Source organism: Narcine bancroftii, chromosome 1 (genome assembly GCF_036971445.1).
Source record: "Narcine bancroftii isolate sNarBan1 chromosome 1, sNarBan1.hap1, whole genome shotgun sequence".
NCBI lineage: Eukaryota > Metazoa > Chordata > Chondrichthyes > Torpediniformes > Narcinidae > Narcine > Narcine bancroftii.
Window position 1 is genome coordinate 341,776,318 of NC_091469.1, and position 21,912 is coordinate 341,798,229.

A 21,912-nucleotide genomic window follows, 5' to 3' on the forward strand; every position below is an offset into this window, starting at 1 on the left:
CTCCCTGTTGCCCAAATTTCTCTTTTCAGCAACAAATCCAATATTCAGTTCACATATCAAGGAGATGAAAAGTCATAACAATAAAGTTCTTATGTTAGAATAAAAAGTTTTTAGGTTTTAGGTGGCCCTTTTTCCTTCAGTCTGCTCAGTGTATCCAGTGAGGGTGGCCTTCAAGCTTCACTGCAGTTAGTGTTGTTTAACAGAACCTGGAATGGCAGTTCCTCACTGAGTTCTCAATTTCCTTGGATCCCATTTCTTCATAAGGATGTAATTTTCAAATTCGACATTTGGATGTTCACCACTTTGATTCTGTTGGATTACCCTCCTTTAGGTGGACTTGATGTACCTATGAATGCACCGCTCTAAGAAGTCTTAGTTAGATTACTCGAATATTTTCTCATATTATCACCTAATGATAATCAATTCATCTCCACTGGCAGTGCGGACTTTGCTCCCCAAGGTGTCCGAATTGGCTGTCCGTGACCATCTCTGCAGCAGATAGCCCCGACTTAACCTGCGGTGTCACTTGCATTTTAAATAAGGCTAGGGGTAGCACCTTTAGCCAATTTTAGCCTGTTACCTTAGTCAATTTTGCCAGTTTAATTTTTTAATGATCTATTCACCCATTCCACTATTCCTGCTGTCTGGGTTTGATGGGAGTTGTGGAAATACTGCAGGATCCCCAATTCCTTATTCAATTCTTTATTTATCCCAGTTACAAAGTGAGGACCATTATCTGAGTTCAGTATCTCTGGTAGTCCATAGCAAGGAACTATTCCCCTTGATAAGTTTTAAACTAACTGTGAAAGCACTATCATTTTAACAATTAAAGCAGCAATATTTACAGCAATGTACTCACGATAATTCAGTACAGATTACAAACATGAAAAAATGGTCTCATGGCAAGAGGAAGATTTCTTCTGGCATGGTGTCCCTTTATCCACATTGTTTTATTGGCAAGCAGTATTTCTTTGTTTTTTTCTTCTGTCTGCTTCACTAAAATTGTGGATGCCAGCATGTCTAGCAAGGTATTTACAGTAATATTTATCATTCCCTCCTTGTCATCGTGGGTGTAATTGTTCACGTAAGCAATTAACAAAGATATCAGGTACAGTACTCGTTTGGCCGGCCGGCATCATTTATAACTGAGTATCAGGATGTGGGGGCGGGACCCCTCTATTCCCATGCTTGGGTCTCAGTGACAGAGGCATCCCTCTACTGTAAGAAACTGCTTTTAATTTTCTTACTGTCCCAGTTGTCTAGAAAATTGCTGTCTGCTGCTCACTCGGGTATCTTGTCTCTGTTAGTGAGTTCTGCATTTCTTTTTTTTTCTTTTTTATTTTTTATTTTTCACACCATAAATCACATTAGCCATGATATACACTATTTCTTTTTCACACATATACAGTGACTTTTTCTCCCCCCCCCTCCCTCCTCACAAGCCACCCCCCCACCCCCCCCCTCATCCATTTTAGGTATACAATCTAGGTTGCATTAAGCCAGTCAGACAATGTTGTCATTCAACAAAAATACACCAGAAATTCTACTGAGTCCATTCTTTTCTTTCCTTCTCCTTCCATCAACTTAGGTAATGTTTGTCCCCGGTAGGTTTTCGCTATTGTATTTAATGTAAGGCTCCCATACTTGTTCGAATATTTCAATATTATTTCTTAACCTATATGTTATTTTTTCTAATGGAATACATTTATTCATTTAAATTTAGTAGTTTCTTCCTTTTAATTTGGTTATGTATGCCATTAATATTTAAAGTCATATAGTTCAGCGTAGCCATTTTATATTTTGTTTATCTTCTCTTTCCGTTTTTCCATCATTACCTTTCCTCCTTTTCCATTTCTGTTTTCTTATTTTCAACTCTTTATAAGACAACATTCCTACAACATCCAACATTTTCCTTATTCTCCTATTTCTATCTTCTTTATCCCCAATCTCCCCTTCCCCTCCTGAGTTGTCCTTTATCCCTTGTCGGACAACCACATCTCTCCTCTCCATTTGGATTTGCGAATCCACTCGCAAGCGTCAACTGATTTTGCAGTGACCACTATTTCCCCCCACCCCGCCCCCCCAGAAAAGATTTCATTTTTCATATGTCACAAAGGTCACTCTTTTAATTCCCTCCTTATTCTCTCTATTCCATTACCTTCCCTTATTCATTCTTGTCTATACTATCTATATTTTCCTCTAAGTACAGATACATTCACGTATGCACATTGTCTCTATTCACTCTTATACCTCTTTACCCGCATACATATCAATCGTGATCATTTTTACTCTCATTACCCGTCTTCATCCCTCAGTCTATTTTTGTAATTGTTCTGCAAATTTTCGTGCTTCTTCTGGATCCGAGAATAGTCTGTTTTGTTGTCCTGGAATAAATATTTTCAATACCGCTGGATGCTTTAGTATAAATTTATACCCTTTCTTCCATAAAATTGCCTTTGCTGTATTGAACTATTTTCTCTTCTTTAGGAGTTCAAAACTTATATCTGGATAAATGAAGATTTTTTGCCCTTTATACTCCAGTGGTTTGTTGCCCTCTCTTACTTTTTCCATTGTCTTCTCCAGTACCCTTTCTCTTGTAGTATATCTTAGGAATTTTACTACAATAGATCTTGGTTTTTGTTGTGGTTGTGGTTTAGAGGCCAATACTCTATGTGCCCTTTCTATTTCCATTTCTTGCTGTAGTTCTGGACATCCTAGGGTCTTAGGGATCCACTCTTTTATAAACTCCCTCATATTCTTGCCTTCTTCATCTTCCTTAAGGCCCACTATCTTTATGTTATTTCTTCTGTTATAATTTTCCATTATATCTATTTTTTGAGCTAACAGTTCTTGTGTCTCTATCGCTTTTTTATTAGATTCCTCCAATTTCTTTTTTAAGTCTTCTACCTCCATTTCTGCTGCTACTGCCCGCTCTTCCATCTTGTCCATTTTCTTTCCCATTTCTGTTAAGGTCATATCTATTTTATTCATTTTCTCTTCTGTGTTGTTTATTCTTTTTCTTAAATCATTAAATTCCTGTGTTTGCCATTCTTTAAATGACTCCATGTATCCCTTAATAAGAGAAAGTACCTCCTTTATCTTGCCTTTCTTTTCTTCTTCTATTTCACTGTACTCTTCCTCTTCCTCTTCTTCTTCCTCTGGGTTGGCCATCTGTTGTTTCTTTGTTGCCCTTTCCTTCTCTTCTTGTTTCTATTGTCTTCTGTGGTCTCTTCTTGCTGCTGGTGTTCTGCAGCTGTCGTTGCCGGCTGTGGAGATCGACTCCCCAGCTGGTCCCCCCTCCCGTCGGTGTGTTTTTTTTCATGCGCGGTTGCGCACTTTTACTCGGCTCAGCGAGCCATTTTTGTAGTCCATTATTTACCGACCTGAGGGAGCGGGTTTCTCTCTCCGCAGCGGGCCTCTTCGAACAGGTAAGGCCTTCACCTTTTTCCTCCGTTGTCTTCTCTTCCTCTCTTCTTACCGTTGCTTTCGATTTTTCTTTTTTTGTCGCCATCTTCTTTCCACCTTTATACTCACTTTTCTGTAACTTTTATTTCTGTGCCTTTGTGTTTTCCTTTGTTTTTCCCGACTTTTCTGGAGAGGGCTGGAGTTCACCGTCCGGCCACTACTCCATCACGTGACTCCTCCGTCAGTGAGTTCTGCATTTCAATGGAGAAATGTTTAGGCATTCTCTCTTAATTTTCAATTTAACCAATTATCAATTGAAATTATTTTCAGTCAGCAGGAACACTGGGTTGATTTATGATTGAGATTAAAGAGTCCTCATCTTAAAAGAAAATTGGAGTGTTTTTACCAAAAACAAGGATGGTTTGAAAGTGTTAAAAAGGTAGCAGTAAAAATGTACACTGGAGTAAGTATTTTGAAGCACTATTTTCTCAACAAATGTTATGTCATGTATGGCTCACTTTGACCCACTTCTTAATGTCCTTATTTGGAGTATAATTTGCCTCTAAAATATTTCCTCCAAGGCTTTTGAACCATCAAATGCTACAGCATGCCGTTAGATCCAAAATCAAAAAAGAACCAAGTGTGGCGGCACACCACTAGGGATGTGAACCGGCCCCAGTTGTTATCCACGTGGTGGGGCAGCTGGCCAAAATGACGTTGTTGGAGATTTCCCCTTCTTCTCAGCACAGGGCTCAGAAGCCCGCGCTGCGGGACCACGTGACTCCCGGGTGACGTCAGCGCCCCCCAACGCAGTTCTCAGCCAGGTCCGGGCTGAGAGTATAAGTCCAGCCCAGCAGCCTGCAATAAATCAGTTCTGCTCACTGAGCTCAACCCATCTGGTTGTGTGTTCTTTCAGTAGCAGTGTAGCTGCCGCTATAATTGGTGACCCCAACTGGTTCAAATATCTTTGAATCCATCATGAGTGATGGATCAGTGCTATAGCCGTCAAGCTGCCTGACTTCTGTGTTCAGGAGCCGGAAACCTGGTTCAGCCACGTGGAGGCTCAATTTCATCCAACACGACCAAATTCTACCATGTGGTCACCGCCCTGGACCAGGCCACTGCCAAATGCGTACTGCACCTCGTTCAGCACCCACCTGCTGAAGAAAAATACAAGACCATCAAGCGAGTGCTCACCAGATCCCTCGGACTATCCAGGTGCCAACGTGCTGCTTGGATGCTGCACCTCAACGCCTTGGGGGACAGGTCCATGATGCAGCTGATAGCCGAGATGCTTGCGCTCATGGGTGATCACACCAATTGTCCACTCTTCGAGAGCATTTTCCTCGACCATCTGCCTGAGGACATCCGGCCATTACTGGCCCAAGAGAGCTTTACTGACCCGAGGAAGGTCGCTCAGAAGGCCCAAGAGCTATGACTCAAGCGATTCCCGGAGGGCTCGGTGGTCCAGCAGGTCATGAGGCACAGGCATGACCACACCAATCCCACCCCTAGTGCTGCGGTAGAGCATCTGGTGCCTGCAGGGGCCACCAAGAGCATATCCAGAGGCATGGCATCCACTCCAGGCCTCTGCTTCTACCATCAGCGCTGGGGAGCCCTGGAGTCAGTCCTGCTCATTCCAGGGAAACTGCTATTAATGGCTACGGCCAAGGACACAGCCTCCTCTACCTGTGGGACTCAGTCAGCGGCCGGCGGTTCCTCGTCGACACTGGGGCCCAGATCAGCGTCATCCTGGCCACGGCCATCGAGTCCAGGAACCGACCTCGAGGACCTCCCCTCCGTGTGGCCAATGCAACAGAGATCCGAACGTTTGGAGACAAGATAGTCCTCTTCCAGATCGGCTGACGTAAGTTCTCGTGGAGGTTCACCGTCTCGTCCCTTATGACCACCATCCTGGGTGCCGACTTCCTCCTCACCCACGGGCTTCTGGTGGACATTCAGGGTAGGCCCCTGGTGGATACCCGTACTTTCCAGGCCATTCGCCTCGAGCCCTCCTGCACAGAGCAGCTGCAGATGCACAAGGCCCACCTGCGCACTCCCTTCTCCCGGCTGGCCAATTTCGGCCTCACCATCAACCCAGTCAAGTGCCAATTTGGGAAAGATTCCATGCAGTTCCTGGGCTATACCATCATGGCCGAGGGAGCCATGCCCACTGCTACGAAGGTCGCACTATCAAGGAGTTCCCACATCCGGACAATCTCAAGGGGCTGCAGGAGTTCGTGGTCAACTTCTACAACCAATTCATCCCGGGAGCTGCGCGCATCATGCAGCCGCTATTCGCCCTCAACACAGCCAAGCACAAAACGGACCCCAGAGACCTGCAGTGCATTCAAGACCACCAAGGATGCCCTCGCGAAGGCTACCTTCCTTGCCCACCCACACACCGACCTGCATATGGCCCTCTCCATTGATGCTTCTGTCACAGCCCATTAGAGCACAAGTATAGCGCTTTTGATCATGAGTTACTGGGCATGTACCTGGCAGTGCAGCATTTCCGCTATTTCTTGGAGGGGAGGACTTTTACCATCTTCACTGACCACAAACCCCTCACCCAGGCACTCGCAATGGCGAAGGACCCCTAGTCGGCCTGCCAGCAGCGTCACCTCTCCTTCGTGTCGGAGTTTACCACTGACATTTGGCACAAGGCAGGGAAGGACAATGTGGTCGCTGATGCATTCTGCATGCTGACGCCAGGCCTTCACTTTGACCAGTTCGCCGAGGACCAGAAGTACGACAAGGAGATGCAAGCCTTCAGGACTGCCATCACGGACCTGTGGTTCCAAGACCTCCCGACTCCGAGTGGCGGAAGCACCGTCCTATGCGATGTCTCCATGGGCACCTCGCGGCCAGTGGTTCCCCAGCAGTGGTGCAGGCAAGTCTTCCATCACATCCACAACCTTTTGCACCTGTCCATCAGGTCCATGGTCTAGATGGTGTCAGAACGGTTTATCTGGCACAGTCTGCAGAAGCAGATTGCGGGCTGGACCAGAACATGCACCCATTGCCAGACGTCCAAGGTACACGAGCACACCAGAGCATCTGTGCAAGAGTTCGAGCACGTCTGGGAAAGGTTCAGCCACATTCACGTGGACATAGTCGGGCCCTTACCCATTTCCCGGGGCAACAGTTACCTGTTCATGGTGATGGACCGCACCACTCTTTGGCCCGAGGTGATCCTGATGCCGGACGCCTCCACGGACTCCTGCTCCCGAGCGCTGTTGCACGGTTGGGTTGCCCAGTTCGGCATTCCGAATCACCTCAACAGCGACCGGGGTGCCCAGTTCACCTCTGCGCTCTGGGCACAACTCGCCAACAGGTTGGGGATCAAGCTACACCAAACCACGGCCTCTCACCCATAGACCAATGGGCTGGTCGAGCGTCTGCACTGCCACCTTAAGTCGGCACTTATGGCCCGCCTCACCAGTCCTGACTGGGTGGACAAACTGCCTTGGGTGCTCCTGGGCATCCGCTCCACGCCCAAGGAAGATCTGCAGGTGTCATCAGCTGAGCTGGTCTATGGCGCACCGCTGGCACTTCCTGGTGAGTTCATCAATGTGCCTCACAACCCCCAGCAGTCAACGCACGAGCTGCTTCCCCACCTACAGACCCTCTTGGACTCCTTTGTACCCTCACCACTGCCCAGACACCACACATGGCCATATCATGTCTCCAGTGAGCTGCTTTCCACAGAGTACGTTTTTATTTGTTGGGGCCTGCCTGCGGCACCTCTGCAGAGACCTTACGAGGGGCCATACAAGGTTGTCCAGCGTTCAGGGTCTATGTTCATGCTGGACATCAGTGGCAGGCGGGAACTATTTACTGTGGACAGGCTGAAGCCAGCGCAACTCGATCCCATTGAACCAGTGATTGTGGCCTAGTCCAAGAAGCGAGGTCGCCCAGTTACAAGGACATTGGCGCTGGTTTTGGGGGTGGAGGCTGTGTGGCAGCACACCACAAGGCAGGCAAACCGGCCCTACTTGTAATCCACGCAGCGGGGCAGCCGGTCAAAATGGCGCCATCGGGGGGGGGGGGGTTCCCCTTCTTCTCAGCACAGGGCTCAGAAGCCCGCGTTGGGGGACCGCATGACGCCCGGGTGACGTCGGCATCCCCCAGCGTGGTTCTCAGCCAGGTCCGGGCTGGGAGTATAAGTCCACCCCAGCAGCCTGCAATAAATCAGTTCTGCTCACTGAGCTCAACCTGTCTGGTTTTGTGTTCTTTCAGTAACAGTGTAGCTGCCACTACACAAGTTTAATTTGTCCTCAATGGTAGCCAGTCGGAAGATGGAGTCTTGTTCTGATTTGCAGATGGCATTTTTTAGCTTCTGAAAAATCACTTAAAATGAGAGAATGTAAGAACACAAAGTTGTTATTTACTCCATGCTGGTATTTATAGCCCATGAGAGCAGCCTCCAATCACGCTTGTTTTCACATTACACATCCTTCTATAGCCCCTCTACAGTTTAGCTGCTTAGCTCGCTTCCTCTTAAAATCATTCATGGAATAGAACCGCCCAAGTCAGTCCAACGCCACGTGTCTGTGCCAGTCCCAAGGTGCAAATCAAACCAAAGTTGTCATTTAAAATCCCTCCATCTCTTCATATGCCTTTGGCTACCTGGAAACCTCTTAAATGTTGTTATTTTATCTGTTTCCACCTCTTTTATTGGCAATTCATCTCAACTTCTTCATATTTTAACTCTTTATCAAGAAAAGAAAATGATTTTATTGAATTTCTTACTCAATTTATTCATGATTATTTGTTTCTTATGTCTACTTTAAATTATCTTCCATTTTACTTGCTTTCCATACACCATCCTGACTTTATTTATTGGCCATGGACAAGTACCTCCTTGGTTAATCTCCTGAGATAGAAGCCCCATCTCGCCTGACTGAACTTTACAGTAAGTTTGCAGATTGTTAAGTAATTAGCCAGAACGGTTCGCACCTATTCAAGAAGGGGTCCATTTGAAAAAGAATTCTAAAGCCTCTTATGTAAATGACAAAAAAAAAATGATCAGCAATGGTGCTTCCCTGCTAAAGTGAAGTAATGAATGAAAAATGGGCACTGATAAATGACTTCTGTTTAATGCCTAAATTTTCTCCACGTATGTTAAGAGCTGCTAATTTTAAACCTGCTTTTTGTGTTGATAATATGTTTCATCTTTTGATAGTGTCAGTAGAAAATTTAACTGGGCTCCTTGAAACAGCACTTAAAATGGCTTTAGTAGGTACATACAGATCAGCAGAACAAGGAGTAAGAATAGCCCCTTTCAGATGGCCTGAAAACACCCTTTTAAAGCCGCATAATCTCCCCCCTTGTGGCTAAAGACATACTCACCTGAATGTGGCAGAAGTGCATCCGAGGCCCCAAAGCCAACCTTCGTCCTGGAGGGATAATGGTGCTCCGCTGACACACCTGAATGTGCAGCTACTGTAAGCAGCTGCCTGGGGGTGGGTTGATGACTCCATCAGCCAGTGACCCAACTCCCTGCTGCCTCACAGCCCCCTGGCCCACTGCCTGCCACGCCCCTGCCATGCTGCCTGACAGCCCATCACTCCGCTACCTGACAGCCCCCTGCCCCACTACCTGACAGTCAGCCCACAATCCTGCTGCCTGACAGACACCCGCCCTACTGCCTGATAGCCCTCCCACCCTGCTGCCTGATAGCCCTCCCGCCCTGCTGCCTGATAGCCCTCCCGCCCCGCTGCCTGATAGCCCTCCTGCCCCGCCGCCTGACAGCCGCCTGCCCCGCTACCTGACAATCCCTATCTTCTGCACTACCTGACAGCCCCGCCCTACTGGAGAGGGGAAGTCGGCGGGGCCATCAGGGCAGGGGCAGCTGGTAGGGGATGTCGGGGCAGGGGTGGGTGTCAAGGGATGTTGGGGGATGGCCAGTGCGGGCGGTCACAGCTCAGCTGGCTGCTCCTGCACAGAGGCCGCTCTCTGCTGGAACTGTTGTGGGAAAAACAGAGTGATTTCATCTGCATGGGGGATTAAGGGGAGGAAGGATAGCCATTGCTAAGCTGCATATTTATGATGGTTGGCGCAGCAGCACTAGTCGCCCCCATCTCCATCACATCCAGAGGTGCTCCAAGGTGCCTCTGAATATGAATAGGCCCTTTCAGGTGGACCAGGTAACACTGGAACAGCCTTTTAGGGCAGCCACCTGAAAGGTGTGTTTGCAATTTTAAATCCGCTCTTGTTGCCGGTCTCAATCAAGGCAGAAGGTTCACCTGAAAGGGGTCTTAAGGGGACAGCAAAAGTCACTCTCTCTCTCTCTCTCTCTCTCTTTCTCTCTCTCAGGTGAGGGTCTGGGTTTGATTAAAAGTAGACAGAACTTTATATATTTTAACCCTGTTGCAATCTGGTCCCATTCATTTTTATAAATCATTCGCGTCTGTATTTTCCCACTCTAAATTGTGTGCTTTTTTTTCTCAAGCTAATTAATATTTTACAAGTAACTACCAGGTTTTTAATCTGAAATTATAATTTGTGGTTTTTAAGTATCTCATTTAATGTAATAACTTCTACAGAACCGTTTTGACTCTTGGAAGCCTCCACCTTCTAAATTGCTATGCTGGAGAGAAGTTTAATGTGTGTCTTTCTGGATGAGCTTTTACTGTTTCTGCTGTTGCCCCACACCCCACATCTTCCCCCTCTTTTTCTTTTAATATGTCTTTATTTTATTTATCATTCAGTGCTTTTTATTTTATTAATCATTCAGTGCTTTTGTTTATTTTCCTTATCCTTCTAACCATATAACCATTTACAGCACAGAAACAGGCCAGTTTGGCCCTACTAGTCTGTGACGAACATCATCTCCCACCTAGTTTCACTGACCTGCATTCGGCCCATAATCCTCCATACCTCTCCCATCCATATACCTGTCCAACCTTTCCTTGAATATTATCATTAATCTCCATCTACCACCAATGTCAGAAGTTCATTCCATACCCCCACCACCCTCTGCATGAAGAAATTCCCCCTTAATCTTTTCCCCTTTTACTCTTAATCCATGCCCTCTTGATTGAATCACACTCACTCTCAGAGGAAAAAGCCTATCCACATTGACTCTATCTGCCCCGTTTATAATTTTGAATACCTCTGTCAAATCATGCTTCAACTTTGTATGCTCCAGAGAATATAGTCCCAGCCTACTCAACCGTTCCCTATAACTCAAACCCTGATACCCCAGCAACATTCTCGTAAATCTCCAATGCAGTCTTTCTATACTGTTTATATCATTCCTGTAATTTGGTGACCAAAACTGCACACAATATTCCAAATTTGGCCTCACCAATGCCTTATATAATTTCAACATAGCATCCCAACTTCTGTAGTTCCATACTCTGATTTATGAAAGCCAACATATTAAATGCCTTCTTCACCACCCTATCCACGAGATTCAACTTTCAGAGAATTATGTACCATGACTCCTAAATCCCTTTGTTTCACTGCACTCCTCAATTGTCTACCATTTATTGTGTATGTCCTATTTTGATTAGTCCTACCAAAATGTTGCACCTCACATTTATCAATAGGCTTTTCAGGTGCATTCTCCGCTAAGAATGCACCTGAAGAAGCAGAAGCGTCCATTTAAATTGCAGTTCAGGTGGCAGTGTTGAAAGCGCAGCGCTGGCCACCTGAAAGGACAGATGTGCATCTGAGTGCATTCCGGCTCCTGTCTTTTGGGCTGTCAGTTCAGGATGGCTGGCAGTCAGCGCGGGGACGTCCCATGTGCGATGTCCCCACACTGATCTCGCTGCCCCATTCTTTCTCCACTCATGAATTCAATCCCAATACTGTGGAGCAGCCGGCGCGGGCTGTCCTCACACTGATCTTGCTGCCCCATTCTTTCCTCACTCACGAATTCAATCCCAACACTGTGGAGCAGCCGGCGAGGGCTATCCCCACATTGTCAGGCGGCTGTTGCGGGCTGTCCCCACACTGATCTCGCTGCCCTATTCTCTCCCCACTCACGAATTGAATCCCCATACTGTGGAGCAGCCAGCACGGGCTGTCCCTCGCACTGATCTGGCGGCCCCATTCTCTCCCAACTCATGAATTCAATCCCCACACTGTGGAGCAGCTGGGGAGGGCCGTCCCCACATTGTCAGGCAGCTGGCACGGGCTGTCCCCACACTGATCTCGTGGCCCCATTCTCTCCCCACTCACGAATTCAATCCCCAAACAGTGGAGAAGCCGGCGCGGGCTGTCCCCACATTATCAGGCGGCCGTCGCGGGCTGTCCCCACACTGATCTCGCGGCCCCATTCTCTACCCACTCACTAATTCAGTCCCCACATTGTGGAGCAGCCTGAGCGGGCTGTCTTCACATTGTCAGGCATCCCGCGCAGGCTGTCCCCACACTGATCCCACTGCCCCATTCTCTCCCCACTCATCAATTCAATCCCCACACTTTTGTGCGGCCGGTGCAGGCTGTCTCCACACTGTCAGGCGGCCAGTGCGGGCTTTCTCCATACTGATCCTGCTGCCCCACTCCCCACTTATGGGCTGGAGCGGCTGTCCGGGGAGGAGGCTGGAGCACCAGTGGGTGAGAATGGGGGCTGGAACGGCCAGCAGGAGAGGATGCTAGAGCAGCAGCTGGTGAGTATGGGGCTGGAGTGGCCGGCGGGGGAGGAGGCTGGAGCACCAGCGGGTGAGTATGGGTGCAGGAGCAGCCAGTGAGTGAGGAGGCTGGAGCGGCTGGTGGGTGAGTACGGGGGCTGGAGTGGCCAGCAGAGGAGGAGGCTAGAGAGGCCGGTGGGTGAATATGGGGACTGGAGTGGCCATTGGGGTAAAGGAGGTGCTCCAGTCAGGTACTGGCATTGTTGTAGCCAGCCCTTTTCTCCCCCGCAAGCCAATCCAGCCCCCTTCTCCCCACTTCCAAAATCAGTCACGATAGTGTGGGGACAGCCCGTGCCGGCTGCCCAACAGTGTGGGAACTGATTTTGTGAGTGGGGAGAGAGTGGGGAAGCGAGATTAGTGTGGGGACGTTCCAGCACTTGCAGCCCGTGCCGGCCACCCGACAGCATGGGGACTGGGAGAGGAGCTGTCACGCATTGGCCAGCTGACTGTCATCCGAATGCAGCCGATTTTAGGCGGCTGCAATCAGATGGCTGGGGAGGCCACTGTGCTGTGGGGATTATCCCTCTTGGAGGAGGGTTACCAAACTCACCTTGCAGGCACCTCCTGCACATTCACGTGGCCTTCCCACAGCCGCATTTTGCCAAAATATGTGGCTTTACAAGCGGGGCAATTGGCCACCTGTAAGTGCCTAGTATTAAACTCCATCTGCCATCTTTCAGCCCACTCTTCTCACTGTCCTATATCACCCTGTAAGCTTTGATAATCTTCTTCACTGTCCACAACACCACCAACCTTTGTATCATCTATATTAATATATATTAATATATATGACAAACAGCAGTGGACCCAGTACTGATCCCTGAGGCACTCCACTTGACACCGACCTCCAATTCAACAATTTTCCACCACTACTCTCTGGCATCTCCCATCCAACCCAATGATGAATCCATTTCACTACATCATCATTAATACCTAATGATGGTTGCTTTCTTACTAACTTCTTATGGGGAATCTTATCAAAAGCCTTACTTAAGTCCAAATAGGCAATATCTACTGCCTTCCCCTTATCAACCTTTTTAGTAACCTCCTCGAAAAACTATAAGATTTGTTAGACATGATCTACCACATACTTAGACATGATCTACCACTTTGCGGTTTATTATACCAGTCACAGTCTGACTCCAATACCTGCCATGCTTTTTGTTGTCCATTTTGAGTGTAAACTGCTGTGCCTCATCTACTTGCGTTAACCCTCCAATTCTTACTCCTTTCCTCATCCCATTTTTTTTGTGAGCCTCCTCCTTCCATTCTGGAAGTCAGCTGGTCAGTGCGTGACAGCTCCTCTCTCAGTCCCCATGCTGTTGGGCTATGCAGGTGCTGCAGTTTAAAAATGCCTAGTGTTTGCCCTGGGTACCCATCCCAGGTTTTATTGATATTCTGACCCATTTCCCATCCTTAGTTCCGAGTTATCCCAGACAGTATTTCCTTGTGGCAAGATATACTGTACTGACTAAATCGTCCCTTTCACTTAACAGGAAAAATTTAGCACAAGTTACGGAAGTATCCTGATTCTGAGTAGTGAAGTATTGTAATTGAATGGAGTGAAACACCGTTTCCAAATAGGTAAATAGACCAGGGTTGGTTGCGCAACCACCTGCCCAAAATGATAATCAAGCTCTTGCACTGCAAGACAGGTAAAGAGTGGCAGGACAGGATTATAGTCTATCCCTGTATTCAACCCCATAGGCAATGGTCACGTTTGGTAATTTAGGAACCTCTCCTGTTCAAATAGGTTAAATAGACCAGATGATGCTACAACCCATTGTTCAAAAATGATACCTAAGGATAGGCTGGGTCTTTTCTCCCTGAAACATATTGTGGGACCTAACAGTCATGAGAGGGATAGGTAACGTGGATACATATGGCTTTTTACCTGCGTAAGACAATCTAGAACTAGAGAGCACAGATGAGAGAGGAAGATATAAAAAAAACCAGAGGGGCACCTTTGTTACACAGAGGATGATGGGTATATGGAACAAGCTATCAGAGGAAGTATTAGAAACAAGGCAATCGTAACATTCAAAAAATATTTAGACAGGTAGCAGGATAGGAAAAGTTTTTAGGGATATGAGTTGAATGCAGACAAATGGGACTAGTTTGGTTGACATGGACAACAGGTGAACAGTGGCACAGTTTGTGTAGTTGTGAGCGCAATGCTGTTACAGAGCCAGTGACCTGGGTTCAAATCTGGCGCTCTCTGCAAGGAGGTTGGACATTCTTCCTGTGTTTGCATGTGTTTCCTCCAGGCGCTCTGGTTTCCTCTCACCTTTCAAAACATATAGGGGTCGTAGGTTAATTGGGTATTTGGGTGGAAAGGCCTTGTGTGATGGAAGGGCCTGTTACCGTGCTGTATGCCTAATTTTAAAATGATGGACCTGTTGGGCCAAAGTGCCTGTTTTGGTGGTGTAAAACTCTAACTCTTGCATTCTAGAATTCTCTAGAATTCAGTTGTAATGAAATTGGAAAAGTTATTTGCTGGCTTGATGAAATGTATTTCCAAAAATTACTCTTACTGGGCACTGAAGGGGAAAGTAATGGAAGGTATAACTCAGGGGAGAGTTGTTTATACTGTTAAGTATATCCAAAGCTGTAGAGAAAATAGCATCTCTTGTTGATGATGCCTGAAGCAGCCCTGGTGGTGTCCATTATTCACTCCCAGTGTGAAGAAATGGCCCACACTTGAGTACAATTGGTGGCTGTTCCTGGCTATAACTTCTATTGGCTTATTGGTAAAGGAAGAAGTAGATGCATTTATAATGGAAACAATGACCACATCGAAATAAAGAACTTCATTATGGGTGATCTGGTTTCCTGAAAATTAATCAGAACAGAGTTATTTCCAAGAATATAAACTGAGCTGCATAGTATTCTGCATTTAGTGGTGAATAATAAACCAAAATTAGTCAGCTCGCTGATGATGTGAGACCATTATGGAAATAGAAAAAGTGGTATTATTAAATTTGATACTGAGTTTTAGAGAAAGAAGAAAAAAGGCCAACTTTTGCTTGAAATTTTTTTAAAAATGCTAAATTCAATGCGATGAGATGTTAATCAGCCACTGATTAGGATTTTCTGCAGTAGCTGAAGAGTACATGTTGCTGACAATAAGTTAAAAGGCTTATGTGTGTAATTCAGACATAACTGAGATGCGAGGAGGAGCTGAGGGTGCTGAAGGGTTCTTGACCATGTCAGAGGTTCAGATCTGGAGCTCCGGTCGCAATTGTGTGCCTATGGAGGCTGCCTAAGTGCTGGAGGTGAATCTACGGACACTTTGTGACTTTGGGGAGACTCTTTTTCTTCTCTCTCTGACTGTAAGTCTGACTGTAAGAACTGTGAGAAGCGCGATGGCAATTCCTGCTGGTGGTGAATCTATCTGCCTTGCAGCAGCCATAAAGAAATTTCATGTAATATGACACTGTTTTATTACTATGGTAATACATTGAATCTTGAATTTTGTGTGCACTTACATTTAACAGCATATTTGCATCACTGTAAAGCATGGCTGAGAAGTTGGAAGACTTGAGGGCAATAAAGGTTGTGCCTATTTAAAAAAAAAAGGCTGTAAGAAATAAAAGGCTGGTGAGCGTAACATCAATTGTGGGTAAGTTACTGGAGGGGATTTTGAGAGACGGGATCTACTTGGATTTGGAAATGTAAGACTGATTAAGGATTGTCAGCATGGCTTCGTGCTTGGGAATTGCCTCATGAACATGATTGATTTTTGAAGAGGTGGCCATGAAGATTGATGAGGGGAGTGTGTGGACATTGTCCACATTTACTTTAGCAAGGCCTTTGACAAGTTCTAGCATCGCAGGCTGGTTCAGAAATTCATATCATAAGGTAGCCAAGGTGAGTTGGCAGATGGGATACAGGACTGGCTTGATGCTAGGAGGATGGAAGTGGAGGGTTGTTACTCAGATTGGAGCCTGTAACCAGTGGGGTAACCACTGTTTGCCATCGATATTATGATGTGGAGGCAATGTAGTTGGTGTGATTAAGAAATTTATGGATGACACCATTATAGGTGGTACAGTGGACAGTTATTGAAGGTAATAACAGAATCTAGATGAACTGGAAAATGTGCCAAGGAATGGGAGATCTAATTTAATTTGGACAAATGCAATGAGTTGCACTTTGGTAGATTAAACCAGGGCAGGACTTACATGGTGAATAGTCGAGTTCTGGAAAGTGTTGTAGAACAAAGAGGCTTGGAGATGCCGGTGCTTAATTGCATGAATGTAGCCTCACAGGTAGTCAGAGTGTAATCCTAGTCATCGAGCAGGCAGAACCATTTCATTAAGTTGGAAATGGTGCAGAAAAAATCCACAGGAATGTTATCAGGAATACAAAGCGAATTCTCTGGATAGGCTGTTAATTTTTTCCCTTAGGAAGCTATGGTGGGACCTTTTTAGAGCAGTGATTGTTAACCTTTATTTTTCCACTCACATACCACTTTAAGTAATCCCTATGCCATTGGTGCTCTGTGATTAGTAAGGGATTGCTTGAGGTGGCATGCGAGTGGGAAGGGAAGGTTGAGAATCTCTGCTCTAGACTCAATTGCTACTGAAATATTTTGCCCGAAAAAAATTGTCATTGGCCCATTTCCTTTGGAGTTATGAAACCATGCACATAACAAGTCAATTAGGTACAATTAAAACTTTTTCTTTCCACCCACATCGAACCTTAAGCAGTCCCTTACTAATCACAGAGCACAGATGGCAAAGGGAATACTTAAAGTGGTAAGAGAGTGGAAAGAAAAAGGTTGATAACCACTTTTAGAGGCTTATATAATCACAAGAGACTTAGATAAGGTTAACATTTTATTCCTCAGGGCAGGGGAATTTATAACTTGAGGACTGATGCCCTGAATGAAGCAAGACTCCAAATGATCTCAGTCTCTGAATTAGCTATGGACTAAAATGTAAATAGGTAACCTAGACCCCAATCACAAGAATTATTGAAATAATTATTTGAGCATTCACCCTGAAAGTTCGACTTGCATGATTCATGGTTCAGGAAAAGGAAAAGATTTGCACGATTGCAAAAGGAAGATGAATGCCTGTAGAATCATTCCTCTTTAAAGATCAAAAAGCAAAGCTGAAGAAAACAAAAGAGATGAAAGGGAAATACAAGAACACGTATCATTGAGAATTAGACATATAGGATGGAAACCAGAAAACATATTTTACATAAAATATAACAGAAATTTGGAACTATAGATTTGTTTTCAATAAAAGCATTGTAATTCTGAAATCATTAAATGGATCATTCATAGATTTCCATTCAGTCAGAGTATCACCTAGACAATAAATGGCACAGTTGATGCAGTGGTTAGCGCAACACCTTTACAGCGCAAACCATCAGGACCCAGGTTCAAATTCTGTGCTCTCGTAAGGAGTTTGTACATTCTCCTTGGGTCTGCATAGATTCTTCCTGGGGAGGTTCTGGTTTCCTCCCACCATTTGAAATGTGGGTTAATTGGATATAAATTGGGCCACTCAGACTCCTTGCCCAAAATGGCCTGTCACCATGCTGTATGTCTAAATTTAAATTAAAAAAAAAGATAGTGGTTAATTTAATCATCTTGTAACCAGAACGCTGGATTATTGATGAGAGACAATTGTTTGATTGAACCAACAGCAGCAGCTTGGGTTAAAATGTAGTTTAATAAATCTTAAATTTAAAAAAAAACCATCAGTAGTGATAAGCATGAAAAAAAAGTGTGTAAGAGTCCATCTGATTCACTGAGGATCAGTAGGGAAATCTGCTATCTTCAGGTCCAGCCCACATAGGACTCTAGATCAACAGTGTGAGTGACTCTAAAGTGGCAGTTCAGGGGCAACTGGAAAATTTTTAGCGAGGCTTTTCTAATTGTTACAGTTAATTACTACATGTTTAGATTTCAGCTTTCTTGTCAGAGTATATACATGACATCATACAACCCTGGGGTTCTTTTATCCTGTGGGTGTAGCAGAGCAAAAAATAAACTCTACACAGTGTAAACATGTAAACAAGCAAAGAAATATAAACAGAAAATAAATGTAAACAAACTGACTATGTAATACAGAGAGAACAAAATGAAAACCAATAAAGTGCAGAAGAGCTTCAAAGCCACCACCATTGTCCCTGTGCTGAAGAAGTTGTCTGTGTACTGTTTCAACAATTTACTGTTCTGTCACACTCAAGTCCATTATCATGAAGGGCTTCGAGGGGCTCATCATGGGGCACATCAAGCACCTGCTGCCCCCCTCACTGGATTCCCTGCAGTTCACATATAGATCCAAATGCTCCATGAATGATGCTATTGCCACCACCCTCCATCTAGCCCTCACCCATCTGGAAAATAAAGATGCATATGTTCAAACGCTGTTTATTGAGTTCAGTTTGGCATTCAACACAATCATACCTCAGTACCTGATAAGGAAGTTGGGCCTGCAGGGACCAAACTAGTCCCAGCAGGCCCAATCAATTGGATTTTTGACTTCCTGTTGGGGAGACCTCAGGCAGAACGGATCAGAAACATCACCCCCAAGACCATCACACTGAGCACAGGGGCCTCCCAGTGTCCACTGCTGTTCACTCTGCTGAACCATGATTGTGCAGCCAAATACAGCTTGAACCACATCATTGTTCACTGACAACATGATCTTGGTGGGCCTTATTGGTATGAATGAGGAGGCAGCATAGAGAGGTGAAGTGCAGACACAAACAAACTGGTACAGGACAAACAAACTGTACCTAAACGTTTAAAAAAAACCAAAAGAGATGGATGTCGATGTCGGGGGGGGGGGGGGTGGGGGGGGGGCGGGGAGATCACGCTCCCCTGACCATTGGCGGCTCTACCATTGAGGTCATCGGGGGTATTAAGTTCCTCGCTGTGCATCAGGCAGAGAACCTCACACAGTCCCTTAACATTGCCTCCATAGCCAAGAAAGCCCAGCAGTGCCTCTACTTCCTACGAAGGCTGAGGAAAGTTCATCTCCCACCCTCCATCCTCACTACATTCTACAGAGGATGTATTCAGAGCATCCTGTGCAACTACATCACCACCTGGTTTGGAAGCTGTGCCACTTTAGACTGCAAGACCCTGCAGAGGATAGTGAAGTCAGTGGAAAAGAACATGAGGGAACCTCTTCCCAGCATGGAGCACATCTAAAACACTTGATGCAGGTGGAAAACAATAAATATTGTGAAGGACTCCACACATCCTGCAAGTAAACTGTTCTGCCATCTGGCAGGAGGTACCGAAGCACTTGGGCCCTTACATCCAAAGTGGGAAACAGCCTTTTTCCCCCAAGCCACTAGGCTCCTGAACTCTCAGTACAGATGTGCAGAGTGTGCCATGGACTTTCAGTATATACATCTCAATACCTTAATATTTGAATGTGTTAACTGGTTTCCTAACTTTTGTCTTTGTAAATATGCTCCTTGGTACTGGGAAATGCTATCTCCTCCTACCGTGTGAGCATAGTATGAACGATAAATAAAGTTGACTTGTCTTGAAGTAAGACTCCTTAAATGAGTCTTTGATGAGTTTGTCATTGAGGAGTCTGATGGGGGGGGGGGTGGTGGTGGGTAGCAGCTGTTTCTGAACCTGGTGGCGCAAGACATGTGGTACCTATACCACTTTCCTAGTGGCAGCAGCAAGAACAGAGCATGCGGTGAGTGGTCTTTGATGATTTTTGCTGCTCTCCAATGGCAGTGTTCCCTGTAGATGTACTCAATAGTGGGGAAGGTTTTGCTTGTGATGTCATGTACTGTGTCCATTACCATTTGGAGGGCCTTACGTTCAGGGGTATTGGTGTTCCTATACCAGATGCAGCCGGTCAGCACACTTTCCACCACACATCTGTAGAAATTTCCAAGGTGTCTGGTGTCATACTAAACCTCCACAAGCTCCTCAGAAAGTGGAGGCGCTGATGTGCTTTCTTCATGGTGCCATTGGTGTGTTAGGTCCAGAAAAGATCCTCCCAGATAGTGAGTCCCAAGGACTTAAATTTGCTCAACCTCTCCACCTCTGATCACTGGATTGTATACCTCTGGTTTTCCCTTCCTGAAGTCAATAATCATCTCCTTAATTTTGGTGACATTGAGTGCAGGGTTGTTGTTGGTGCAACATTCAGTCAAGTTTCCATCATGTGTGCTGACTCATCCCCTTCCTTTATAGAACCCACTGCCATGGTATTTTCAGCACATTTTTAGATGGTGTTATTGTCATTCCTAGCCACATAGTTGTGTAAAATGAATAGGGCAGGGGGCTAAGAATACAGCCCTGTGGTGCTCTGATACTGATGGAGATTGTAGAGAAGTTCTTACCAATCTTCACTTGTTCTGGTCTGGAGGTGAGGAAATTCATGATCCAATTACACAGTGGGGTGTTAATGTCATGGTTTATGGGGTTTAGAAACAGTCAGGCAATGTGGAGGATTCTTCAAGAACTTTAAACCTTTATTTGCAAAGGCTGAGGCAAACAGTCACTTGACTGCCCGCCGAACACAGTACACAGCCTCTTTTTATATTGTGTTCCTGACTTAATTATATTTCTGCAATGAATCACTCATAATCAATTTTTTTAGCAGTATTTCATTTCTTGACTTGCCACAATTATTTTCCACCTGGTATGTTTTGATTCACAGTTCGATCACATCCTGCCACCTGCTACCTTATCTTTGACTTTTAGAATCCTGCCACCATTATCTTCTATTCATTTACTGTGATCTTGTGTAGTAAATACAGAATGGATTATTACTTTTGTAATAATTGAGTGTGTAAATTGTTACTTTGTAGTGTAGTGTGTATAAATGGTTGCATAGTAAATGTAATAATGAATACATAGTAAATATAGTACATAGTAAATAGTTACATAGTAATGGATTAATGTTGAGGAATGTCCATCGGGCACACAAAACTCAAAACGGTCAACCAGTTTACCTATCTCGGCTGCACCATTTAATCAGATGCAAGGATCGACAATGAGATAGACAACGGACTCGCCAAGGCGAATAGCGCCTTTGGAAGACTACACAAAAGAGTCTGGAAAAACAACCAACTGAAAAACCTCACAAAGATAAGCGTATACAGAGCCGTTGTCATACCCACACTCCTGTTCGGCTCCGAATCATGGGTCCTCTACCGGCACCACCTACGGCTCCTAGAACGCTTCCACCAGCGTTGTCTCCACTCCATCCTCAACATCCATTGGAGCGCTTACATCCCTAACGTCGAAGTACTCGAGATGGCAGAGGTCGACAGCATCGAGTCCACGCTGCTGAAGATCCAGCTGCGCTGGATGGGTCACGACTCCAGAATGGAGGACCATCGCCTTCCCAAGATCGTGTTATATGGCGAGCTCTCCACTGGCCACCGTGACAGAGGTGCACCAAAGAAAAGGTACAAGGACTGTCTAAAGAAATCTCTTGGTGCCTGCCACATTGACCACCGCCAGTGGGCTGATAACGCCTCAAACCGTGCATCTTGGTGCCTCACAGTTTGGCGGGCAGCAACCTCCTTTGAAGAAGACCGCAGAGCCCACCTCACTGACAAAAGGCAAAGGAGGAAAAACCCAACACCCAACCCCAACCAACCAATTTTCCCCTGCAACCGCTGCAACCGTGTCTGCCTGTCCCGCATCGGACTTGTCAGCCACAAACGAGCCTGCAGCTGACGTGGACTTTTTACCCCCTCCATAAATCTTCGTCCGCGAAGCCAAGCCAAAAAAGAATGGATTAATGAATACATAATAGCTAGTATATAGTTCATGTGGTTTATTTTCCATATTAACTCCTAGGCCTTGGAGTTTGAGGGGATGATGTTGTTAAATTTCAAATTGTAGTCAATAAAT